General features: G+C 45.0%; 1 non-coding gene and 3 pseudogenes across 1 annotated transcript; all 4 read right to left on the bottom strand.

Moving 5' to 3' along the window:
- Positions 1-1,904: 1,904 nt before the first annotated feature.
- Positions 1,905-2,106, bottom strand: LOC146994815 (U2 spliceosomal RNA; annotated as a pseudogene).
- A 5,795-nt stretch (positions 2,107-7,901) lies between these two features.
- Positions 7,902-8,051, bottom strand: LOC146994814 (U2 spliceosomal RNA; annotated as a pseudogene).
- A 1,908-nt stretch (positions 8,052-9,959) lies between these two features.
- On the bottom strand, positions 9,960-10,152 carry LOC146994813 (U2 spliceosomal RNA). The gene has a single exon (XR_015044234.1). It is a non-coding gene; the product is annotated as a U2 spliceosomal RNA (small nuclear RNA).
- Positions 10,153-12,064: 1,912 nt separating this feature from the next.
- LOC146994812 (U2 spliceosomal RNA) lies at positions 12,065-12,245 on the bottom strand (annotated as a pseudogene).
- Positions 12,246-12,452: the final 207 nt, after the last annotated feature.

Below are 12,452 nucleotides of genomic sequence, written 5' to 3'. Positions count from 1 at the left end.
AGAATTCTCTGGCGTGATGAATTCACTTTCAATTTTTCATATTTCAAAAGTCCTGAGCATTCGTGCAGGGGGAGAAGGGGGTGCAGAAGACTCAGGTTAGCGAGTGCTGCTTGGGGGTTTTTTATGATATGTCGTTATTTCATCCTCCTCCTGTGTTACAAAAAAAGAGGTGTACAAGGATGACCAATTTCTGTCTAGTCAAGTGGATCATTTTGCGGTCCTTTCTAATGTTCCCATTCTGGAGGCGTCAGTCCCCTCCTCCTTGGGCGGGGCTAGTTTTAAAAAGCCAAGGACGTCAAAAGTTCATTTCATTCAAGATTCAATTGCAAATTTTATTCTTACTACAGCAAATGAACCACAATGCTGAAATATCCTCACAGATATTTCTACAATATCGCAATAACTTACAGTAGTTATATTGGACGTTTTACGGAAACGTTGGCCGGAACAAAATTCAAAGTAGAAAAAGTTAATCCGATCTCAACGCGAAATCGCTACAGTCAATAACAGCAGTAAGTAAACAACTGAATTCCGGTGTTTTCCTCCAGCTTTTATAAGCTTATGCACCATGCAACATAATATTCTCGTATTTTCTCAATTTTTTTTCAGATGGGAAAAGAGGACAATGAAATAAATATTCATGAAAGTGTTCATTTCTCTGGAGTAGCTTCCTCCTCCGAAAAATCTCATTCTTCACTGCAGGTGAATATAAAACAAATGTAATTACAAAGGCAATAAAAATAGCAAAACCAAAAATAAATAAATAAATATTCCTGGAGTTATCGAATGCCCATGCTTGGGAAGAAATTATTTTTTGTGATTAAACAAATATTGAGACAGTAAAATTTATCAGCCAAAACTGCATTACATAATGCCAGAGTTTGATTGACACAAACTCGACATGCACAGTCCAGCACATGGTTTCCAACTCAGAGATACTCTCTCTCTCTCTCTCTTCAGTTCAAACGTTGCACTTGAAAACACAGAGTGAAATATTAGGAACTTAAAACAATTAAACAAACAGAAAAATTACAAAAAACACTTTACAAATTCATTTGTAATATGTACAATAAAACAGTACTTTTTAATTTACAATTAATGATTACTTTGTATTCTACACTTCCACACTAGTGGCGGGCAAGCCATCTCAAAACTCAGAATAAACTGCTTCCTGCATAGTGCAGCCATCTATTGGCATTTTCCCGTTTGTTAATATTAATGTGCCAACAAAATAAATGAATGAATGAATAAAAACATAAATACAACAATCCTTAACAATAATTGTAGACCATTACAATTAGCTGGCGTTTAGAAATCATACAGAGACAAACAAAACATTAGGAAACAGACAGAAAAATCTTTGTTGCTGCAGTGTGCCTACAAACATTTTACACCCTTTTGAGAGTTATTTACAATAAAAAGGCTCGTGTGTTGAAAGAAGCAATGTGTATACGCGCGCTGTAGTGGGAAAGATCTGGCAAATGTGAATAGGAATTCTCTCAAACTTACATGAAATGAGACAAAAATGTTACTGCAAATGAAATTTGAGTGATATTTCGAGGCCGATCTTCCTTCAATCAGTCAGACAGAATGAGTAAGTTGTTAACAGTACGGGGAAAGAAATGTGGATTTTATGGGATTTCTGTAAATACGAATAAAACTTCGTATTTACAGAAACCAGAACTTGACACTGAAAAGAACGAGGGTTAAACCCGAGGCTCCAGAATGTTCCCATTCCGAGGAAAAGAACGAGGGGCCCGAGTTAAAAAAAAGGCAGGTCGCCGCACACTCGTACAAAGGTATGATGTTGTCAGACCTTCGGTTTTCTGAAATTTGAAGGGGCCATTTTAAAAGGACGTTTTCCTGAGGATGCAGTGGGTGAGTGAAGTTTCTGCTTTTTGGATATATTGTGGGCCGTATCCTGCAAGTAGTGCCATAGCAGGCCAACCCGTGGCGAGGGCGGAATAAATTCCTAACCACAAGCCTATCTGCAAAAATTAGTTTAATATCTTGACGTCATGTCGACGTCGTATCAGATATTAAGCTGATAAGAACAGATGTTTTTTATTGAACAATACTTTTGGCCACTTTACAGAAGAATGATATTTGCGTGGCAGAAATATCATTTTACAATTCTATTATACATTAATTTTCTATTTACAATTATTTACAGAGCGAAGCAGATATGTACAACAACTATTTTCAGAACCAAGCACTTATGTACAACATACTAGGTTTTTCTTTCTACTTACATATTTCGGGGGTTTGTACTTTGTGAACACTTAATCGGATAGTTCAGTGAGTCCATGTTAAATTTACCAGTTCTCCTGTCTGACGTCCGTGAGATGCTCCACATAGATATCCCTTGATTTACTTATTGTTTCACTTACGATGAGCTTTCGCATAAGTGATGCGTACTTCCTGCTGCAGATCCTGCTGAGAACTTTATCGTTGTTTGGATCCCATGATCCTAGTGCTCCGATTACAATTGCTTCTACGCGCACATCGTTGTATGTAGATTTCAGTGCTTCGATTAGCGGACGGTACTTGTTCATCTTCTCTCGGCGAGCAGCATCAAATGAAGACCGACGGTTGTCAAAAGCAACTGTTATGTCTAGGATGAGGCATGCGTTGTCTCTTGTTAGGATGATGTCCGGGCGTAGCGGGAGTCCTCTGACTGGCCGGTTCTCGGAGAGGAGCTGCCACCTTCCACTGGCTGCCTTTTTAATCCTCTCTACCACTGCATTGTGCCTCGCTTGGTAGAGACGGCTGTATCTCATGCAGTGGCAGAGGACATGCGGGAGGGTCTCGAGCTCAAAGTTGCATCTTCTGCAGCCACGGGAGCCATTCACATTGCGACGAACACCGTTCAGGGGGACGAGGTTTAGCCTTGCACGATGTATAAATCGCCAGTCGGCGAATCGTGTAAATGCCCCGTTCCGGAAAAAGTGAGAGCTTGCTTTGGCAGCCGCTGCGCATTCCATCGCCTTGCCCTGGTTGGGATAAGTGATGAGTTTCTCTGCGCGGGATTTCTTGATGGCATTCCGCAGGGTGCGGAATACAAGGCGTCGCTTGCCGGCTGTTATGGTGGTACCGTCATGAGAGATTTCCACAGTGTGGTCGTCAGAAATTGTCCACGTGACTTTTAGGCGACGGGCTGCGCTTCTGGCCGCGGACCAAACTGATGAAATTGGGTTGGAGGTGCTCCTGGGAAAGTCTTCGTCACATCCCGAAAGGAAAGCTGCAATCTCAGAGAAGGAAGGAACCCTTTTCAGTCGTCCACTTACAAGTCGCGTAAGGTCCTCCCAAGCGAGCTGTTGTATCCCAGGGTCCAATGAAGTGAGCAACTTGAAAGCGCTGTCAATCCTTGCTATATCTGAGCTTTCGGCAGCCAGCGGGATACCAAAGCATGCAGATTCCTTCGCGCCGTAAAGATATTCATTTGCCGCCTCGGGAGGTAGGTTGAGAGTCCTCTTTAGTAGCGGGCGCACATGTGAGTCAATCTTTGCCCAGTCGGTTTTCTTCAACCGGGCCGTCCTCATATCAAAATCCATTGATGGAAACACAAAGGATTTGAGCGCGTCAATGCGCTGCCAGGGAGCAAGTGGCGAATTCAGGATCATCTCGCATTTCTGTAGGTAAGTATTGAGTGCCTCGATGTCCGGTGGTTGGTTGAATCCAATTGGTTTCCCCAAAAATTCCTCATCTTCACCCTCACGAAGACACCTGATGGCAGTGCCGTCGATCGAGAACTGAGAGTGGCGGACACCCGTTGGGCGAGCTTCGGAGATATGTAGGGAGAAGCATTTTCTGGGGTTGATGTAGAGGCCAAGCTTTCCAACCAGGTTGTGCGTCAGATTGAGTTGAGTTTGCAGCTCCGCAGGGGAGGGCGCGAGTAGCAGTAGGTCGTCGGCATACGCCAGTATGCGGTGTAGAGGACTTTGCCCTTGGACTGCGACAAGTATCGGGTTGATGGTCAAGTTGAACAACAGCCCACTTAGGGGACAACCCTGACGTACTCCGATGTCAATTGGAATTGGATCCGTGGGGCCTTCCTCTGTGAAGACGCGTGTGGACGCATCCGTGTACAGCTCCTGTATCAGCTCGGTGAAATGATTCCCAACTCCAGAGGCTCGAAGCGCAGCAAAAATTGCATCGTGGGGCACGGATCCGAAGGCATTGGATAGGTCCAATGACGCCAGGCAGGTGTCAGATTGGCTGGTCCGTGCTAGCTGGATTCTCTGCTGAACAACGAAGTTATTTTCAAACACCCCGTCGAAGGGCAGAAATCCCTTCTGTGACGGGGAAAGGATGCAGTTGTCGATGAGCCAAGAAGTGAACCGTCGTGCCAGGCAACCACAGAACAGCTTGGCAATCGTAACACTCAGCGAGATAGGACGCCAGTTTTTGATGTTATGCGGGTCACCCCCTTTGGGTAACAGGATAGTACGAGAGTCTTTTCAAGCTGCAGGGACTTTCCTAGCTTTCAAGCAGATGTTGAAGATGGCTGCGAGTACTGTACAGTCCGGATCAACGGCCTTCCAATGGTTGTATGAGAGTCGATCGTGTCCGGGTGCCGAGTTTTCAGCTGAATAGAGTTTCCTTGCGATCTCTGCAGGAGAAAATGGAGAGAGGTCAAGTTCTCTGGGGAGAGGGGATGGTGAGGTGTACACTGAGGTGTCAACTCGGTTGTTGCATAGGGCAGCAGCAAAGTGATCTTGTATATCCTGTCTTCCAATTGGGCATCTCTGTGAATCATCCCCGCAAATCAGTCGGACCGCTCTGCGTCGGTTACGACGGTAGAGTTTCTGGAGCAACTTTGGGTCATCACGTATCTTGGCGGAATTGTTGTTGTTTCCACTTACATCCTCGCTAGCGGGAGGAAGACGAACTGCACTCGCGGCGGCCATCAAGATCTCGTCAAGTAACGTGGAAAAGGCATCCCACTGCTCAGTGGTCATCGGGTCGGAAAACTCTTCCAGTCGTTCTACGAAGTGTTCAAGGGGGGACGTGACTTGTATTTCTACACCACCCAGTGGAGATCTCTCGGCATCATCCGATACGGCTTCTGGAACCGGTGAGTCGGGTGTAACTGTAGGACCGGTAGGTGAAGGCGAATCCGGGAAGGACGGCTCCGGGGAGTGTTCTTCAAAGGAAGGGTTGGTTCCCAGATTGTCAGTCAAAGGCGCATCAACCTGTGGGGTAGTCCTCGTGTCTGTTCCTGGAGGTGCGGCATCCTCTTGATAGGGCAAGGTATTAGGGTCTGTTGCACTTGTCGATTGGTAGGCAGTGGAAGGTCCATCAGTTCTAGCATCATCTTGGCGAGATGTACGGAATCGTGCAGTCCGTGCCTGTCGTCTTGCCGAGGTGGAGGGAAGGAGAGGCGTCACTAGAGGTGGCTGGAGTAAGCGCTGCCGTTCACGTCGGTGGCGTGCTTGGTGGTTAAGGAATCCACCCCGTGTTTGGCATGAGAAGTCGCACTGGGTACATCTCCAACGATGTTGAATGCCCGATTCGACGACTACGGGCCGGTCTCTAAAGCATTGATGGGTCGAGACCTTAACGGCGATGGGCAATAGGCAGTGTGCACACCAGTTCCGAGTGCTAGCAACATCTATGCCATGTGTGTACAAGAGGTGTCTGCAGAGCGAGTGGCGGAGTTGGGTCCAGCGTTTCGAATGGAATGTCCTATGGCAGTCCCTTTCGGTGCAGTGGAGTGTGTCTTGCATCGGGAAGAGTAGATGGACAATAGAGTCACGTCGGCAGGATGTCTCTGGGCAGGACTCATGATTCTCCACATGAGTGGGCATAGGCAAAGGCTCCCTCACTGACAGGTTCTGCAATGGCCTGCTAGGACGTGGGCCAGGTGCAATTTGCTCAGTAGAAGTCGTAGCAGCATGTGAGCGTATTACATTGCTGTCTGGTGCGGGCAATTCAGTAGAGAGCAGATCAGTCCTTTCTGAGGGAGTGAGGCATAGGATGAGGACGTCCGCATCAGTCGTGTCTCCAGCGCTGGAGGTAGTATCCAAGCGTGTCTGGCAGGGTACTTGAGGTGCGACATCGGATTCACCAGGTAGGTCTTTACTAGGCGAAGTGGTCACCGGGACAGTGGCAGTTAAAGCAGGTTGAGGAGCAGCGTCTGTTGAGCCAGAGGCAGTGCAGTCCGTGTGGACGGGGCCTGGTGCAGGAGCAGCGGGCGGTGAAGAAGCGGCGTCAGTCAGTGTCTCAGGAGTTGAGGAGGTAAAGTCATCGTCTCCAGGAGAGGTGGGAGGCGGAGCCTGTCTGTGACGGAGGTGACAATGGGACCGCAGCTGTTTCTTATTCAGGCAGGAGCGACCACAATCCGGGCAGGTGACGGCAGACGCCAGTTGAGGTGTGGAAGCATTAGTCTTTGGTCCAGGTATGACGGTGGGAGTAGAATTCCTGGCCGGGAGGGTGAAGTATGGTATCGACGGGATTGACGTCTCCGAAGGTGGCAGCAAGTTCCTTGTGTTCTCCGCAGGAAACACCTTGGATTTAGCAGGTACGTTGGACGTCAGAGACTCCGTCCCCGCGGTGGAGGTGATCACTGCGCAGAGAGGACCGGTTGAAGCAGGATGAGCAGAACTCTCTCTCATGGATGGCGAAGAAAGAGCTTCAGCGTAAGTGCGTGGGGGTGAGCTCGTGAGTGTGTTCGATGAGCAGGCATGACCAGCCGCCGTCCGAGCCCGTGTATGATGACATACGGGCGAGATCAATGACCCAGGAATGCTCGCAGCTACCCTTCTGTCAGGAGGTGGGTGGAGCTGACTGTCTTTCTCCTGCACGTGCGTCCTTGTATGCCTTCTGAGGCCCCTTCTGCTCGTACACTCCAATCCGCAGACGTAGCATGCGAATGTAGACTGGGGTGTGGTGGGCGTGTCCTTGGCAGAGGAGGACGTGTGAGCAGACTTGGCGAGTGATGAACCCTCTGGTGTCCTTCGTTCACTAGGTTGACAAGTGACCACAGGTAGGAGCGGTGTGCAGCCAGAAGTCTTGGCTTGAATTCTATCCAACAGTTGGCGTAAGTGTCCACCTTTGGAAAGGGGCGGTCCAGAGGGTGTAACGAAAGCTGGCACGTGTCTGGGCAAGGAGGACGACCCGGTGGGCGTGGCTTCACTAGTGGCGATACTCCCGTAGTAGTAGGTGGGCACACTCCTGGCAGACGAGCCGGCTCCGGGCAGGCAAGGCGTGGCACTAGGGACCACAGCGGCGACTCCAGGATGAGCAGTGGCACTAGAAGATGCAGGAACAGCTCTGGAACCTCCAGTGGCAATTTCGGGAGAGGCACTCGCTCCAAGGGCAAGAATAGCTCCGGCAGATCCAGCGACGACACAAGAGTTTCCATCGGAGGATCCATGGTCTGCAGCGGCGACTTGGGAAGTAGCCGGAACGGATTGGATCAATCCAGGGACAGATGCAACCGGGAAGGCTCCGGCCGTCACAGGGATGTCTTCAGAAGCTCCAGGGTAGGAAGGAATGGCCTCAGACAATCCGGGGGCCTCAGCTTCTGCATCAGGCGCACCAGGAGAGGCTCCAATAGATCCAGGGATGGCTTGGGAAGCATCAGCGGCTGATCCCGGAGCAAGAGGGACGACTCCATTGGATCCAGGGATAGCTCCAGCGGGAACGGCGGGCACTCCATGGTCAACAGCTGCTCCAGGGACTCCATGAACAGCACGGGAACAGGTTCCAATGGATCCAGCAACAGGACCTCCAGCGGGAACGGCAGGCACTCCACGGTCAACAGCTACAACAGGAACGTCTCCAGGGACTCCATGCACCGTATGGGAACCTGCTCCGGCATCCAGGACTCCAAAACTGGCTTCAGGAGGCGGTGAGCGTCTTCCAGGGCTCCGAACTCCAGGCGGTGGGCGGGGCCTCGGCGGTGGGCGAGGCCTAGAAACAGGAAACATCTTTAGCCACCAGTCTACCTGTAAAAACAGTAAGAAGTGACCAAAAAAGATGAAAAAGTATCGGCAACTCGACCGATTTACTACACTTTGATCTTAGCCAAAAGGCCGAGAAGCGATGCAGAATTCTCTGGCGTGATGAATTCACTTTCAATTTTTCATATTTCAAAAGTCCTGAGCATTCGTGCAGGGGGAGAAGGGGGTGCAGAAGACTCAGGTTAGCGAGTGCTGCTTGGGGGTTTTTTATGATATGTCGTTATTTCATCCTCCTCCTGTGTTACAAAAAAAGAGGTGTACAAGGATGACCAATTTCTGTCTAGTCAAGTGGATCATTTTGCGGTCCTTTCTAATGTTCCCATTCTGGAGGCGTCAGTCCCCTCCTCCTTGGGCGGGGCTAGTTTTAAAAAGCCAAGGACGTCAAAAGTTCATTTCATTCAAGATTCAATTGCAAATTTTATTCTTACTACAGCAAATGAACCACAATGCTGAAATATCCTCACAGATATTTCTACAATATCGCAATAACTTACAGTAGTTATATTGGACGTTTTACGGAAACGTTGGCCGGAACAAAATTCAAAGTAGAAAAAGTTAATCCGATCTCAACGCGAAATCGCTACAGTCAATAACAGCAGTAAGTAAACAACTGAATTCCGGTGTTTTCCTCCAGCTTTTATAAGCTTATGCACCATGCAACATAATATTCTCGTATTTTCTCAATTTTTTTTCAGATGGGAAAAGAGGACAATGAAATAAATATTCATGAAAGTGTTCATTTCTCTGGAGTAGCTTCCTCCTCCGAAAAATCTCATTCTTCACTGCAGGTGAATATAAAACAAATGTAATTACAAAGGCAATAAAAATAGCAAAACCAAAAATAAATAAATAAATATTCCTGGAGTTATCGAATGCCCATGCTTGGGAAGAAATTATTTTTTGTGATTAAACAAATATTGAGACAGTAAAATTTATCAGCCAAAACTGCATTACATAATGCCAGAGTTTGATTGACACAAACTCGACATGCACAGTCCAGCACATGGTTTCCAACTCAGAGATACTCTCTCTCTCTCTCTCTCTTCAGTTCAAACGTTGCACTTGAAAACACAGAGTGAAATATTAGGAACTTAAAACAATTAAACAAACAGAAAAATTACAAAAAACACTTTACAAATTCATTTGTAATATGTACAATAAAACAGTACTTTTTAATTTACAATTAATGATTACTTTGTATTCTACACTTCCACACTAGTGGCGGGCAAGCCATCTCAAAACTCAGAATAAACTGCTTCCTGCATAGTGCAGCCATCTATTGGCATTTTCCCGTTTGTTAATATTAATGTGCCAACAAAATAAATGAATGAATGAATAAAAACATAAATACAACAATCCTTAACAATAATTGTAGACCATTACAATTAGCTGGCGTTTAGAAATCATACAGAGACAAACAAAACATTAGGAAACAGACAGAAAAATCTTTGTTGCTGCAGTGTGCCTACAAACATTTTACACCCTTTTGAGAGTTATTTACAATAAAAAGGCTCGTGTGTTGAAAGAAGCAATGTGTATACGCGCGCTGTAGTGGGAAAGATCTGGCAAATGTGAATAGGAATTCTCTCAAACTTACATGAAATGAGACAAAAATGTTACTGCAAATGAAATTTGAGTGATATTTCGAGGCCGATCTTCCTTCAATCAGTCAGACAGAATGAGTAAGTTGTTAACAGTACGGGGAAAGAAATGTGGATTTTATGGGATTTCTGTAAATACGAATAAAACTTCGTATTTACAGAAACCAGAACTTGACACTGAAAAGAACGAGGGTTAAACCCGAGGCTCCAGAATGTTCCCATTCCGAGGAAAAGAACGAGGGGCCCGAGTTAAAAAAAAGGCAGGTCGCCGCACACTCGTACAAAGGTATGATGTTGTCAGACCTTCGGTTTTCTGAAATTTGAAGGGGCCATTTTAAAAGGACGTTTTCCTGAGGATGCAGTGGGTGAGTGAAGTTTCTGCTTTTTGGATATATTGTGGGCCGTATCCTGCAAGTAGTGCCATAGCAGGCCAACCCGTGGCGAGGGCGGAATAAATTCCTAACCACAAGCCTATCTGCAAAAATTAGTTTAATATCTTGACGTCATGTCGACGTCGTACCAGATATTAAGCTGATAAGAACAGATACTACACTTTAATCTTAGCCAAGAGGCCGAGAAGCGATGCAGAATTCTCTGGCGTGATGAATTCACTTTCAATTTTTCATATTTCAAAAGTCCTGAGCATTCGTGCAGGGGGAGAAGGGGGTGCAGAAGACTCAGGTTAGCGAGTGCTGCTTGGGGGTTTTTTATGATATGTCGTTATTTCATCCTCCTCCTGTGTTACAAAAAAAGAGGTGTACAAGGATGACCAATTTCTGTCTAGTCAAGTGGATCATTTTGCGGTCCTTTCTAATGTTCCCATTCTGGAGGCGTCAGTCCCCTCCTCCTTGGGCGGGGCTAGTTTTAAAAAGCCAAGGACGTCAAAAGTTCATTTCATTCAAGATTCAATTGCAAATTTTATTCTTACTACAGCAAATGAACCACAATGCTGAAATATCCTCACAGATATTTCTACAATATCGCAATAACTTACAGTAGTTATATTGGACGTTTTACGGAAACGTTGGCCGGAACAAAATTCAAAGTAGAAAAAGTTAATCCGATCTCAACGCGAAATCGCTACAGTCAATAACAGCAGTAAGTAAACAACTGAATTCCGGTGTTTTCCTCCAGCTTTTATAAGCTTATGCACCATGCAACATAATATTCTCGTATTTTCTCAATTTTTTTTCAGATGGGAAAAGAGGACAATGAAATATTCATGAAAGTGTTCATTTCTCTGGAGTAGCTTCCTCCTCCGAAAAATCTCATTCTTCACTGCAGGTGAATATAAAACAAATGTAATTACAAAGGCAATAAAAATAGCAAAACCAAAAATAAATAAATAAATATTCCTGGAGTTATCGAATGCCCATGCTTGGGAAGAAATTATTTTTTGTGATTAAACAAATATTGAGACAGTAAAATTTATCAGCCAAAACTGCATTACATAATGCCAGAGTTTGATTGACACAAACTCGACATGCACAGTCCAGCACATGGTTTCCAACTCAGAGATACTCTCTCTCTCTCTCTCTTCAGTTCAAACGTTGCACTTGAAAACACAGAGTGAAATATTAGAAACTTAAAACAATTAAACAAACAGAAAAATTACAAAAAACACTTTACAAATTCATTTGTAATATGTACAATAAAACAGTACTTTTTAATTTACAATTAATGATTACTTTGTATTCTACACTTCCACACTAGTGGCGGGCAAGCCATCTCAAAACTCAGAATAAACTGCTTCCTGCATAGTGCAGCCATCTATTGGCATTTTCCCGTTTGTTAATATTAATGTGCCAACAAAATAAATGAATGAATGAATAAAAACATAAATACAACAATCCTTAACAATAATTGTAGACCATTACAATTAGCTGGCGTTTAGAAATCATACAGAGACAAACAAAACATTAGGAAACAGACAGAAAAATCTTTGTTGCTGCAGTGTGCCTACAAACATTTTACATCCTTTTGAGAGTTATTTACAATAAAAAGGCTCGTGTGTTGAAAGAAGCAATGTGTATACGCGCGCTGTAGTGGGAAAGATCTGGCAAATGTGAATAGGAATTCTCTCAAACTTACATGAAATGAGACAAAAATGTTACTGCAAATGAAATTTGAGTGATATTTCGAGGCCGATCTTCCTTCAATCAGTCAGACAGAATGAGTAAGTTGTTAACAGTACGGGGAAAAAAATGTGGATTTTATGGGATTTCTGTAAATACGAATAAAACTTCGTATTTACAGAAACCAGAACTTGACACTGAAAAGAACGAGGGTTAAACCCGAGGCTCCAGAATGTTCCCATTCCGAGGAAAAGAACGAGGGGCCCGAGCAATAGCAAGTTAAAAAAAAGGCAGGTCGCCGCACACTCGTACAAAGGTATGATGTTGTCAGACCTTCGGTTTTCTGAAATTTGAAGGGGCCATTTTAAAAGGACGTTTTCCTGAGGATGCAGTGGGTGAGTGAAGTTTCTGCTTTTTGGATATATTGTGGGCCGTATCCTGCAAGTAGTGCCATAGCAGGCCAACCCGTGGCGAGGGCGGAATAAATTCCTAACCACAAGCCTATCTGCAAAAATTAGTTTAATATCTTGACGTCATGTCGACGTCGTATCAGATATTAAGCTGATAAGAACAGATTCTTTATTTAAAATATTCCATGCCATTTTACACAGCATTGATCTGATCATGGCGTGTCAGACAATGACGCACGCAGTGCGATTTTCGTTATTAATAAATAATATAAAGAATTTCGACAAAAAGATAAAACAATGAAGACGTAACAATATAATTTCTTTAACGTTATTTACAATAAAATATTTAGCATTATGTACATCACTGGTTGTTTTGATTGTTTTGGCGTGTGCCTGTTA

Source organism: Stegodyphus dumicola, chromosome 11 (assembly GCF_044657685.1).
Source record: "Stegodyphus dumicola isolate Sdum_Otavi_A_Nest chromosome 11, ASM4465768v1".
NCBI lineage: Eukaryota > Metazoa > Arthropoda > Arachnida > Araneae > Eresidae > Stegodyphus > Stegodyphus dumicola.
Note: the sequence above shows the minus strand (reverse complement) of the source record. Positions and strands in the feature narration are given on the sequence as shown.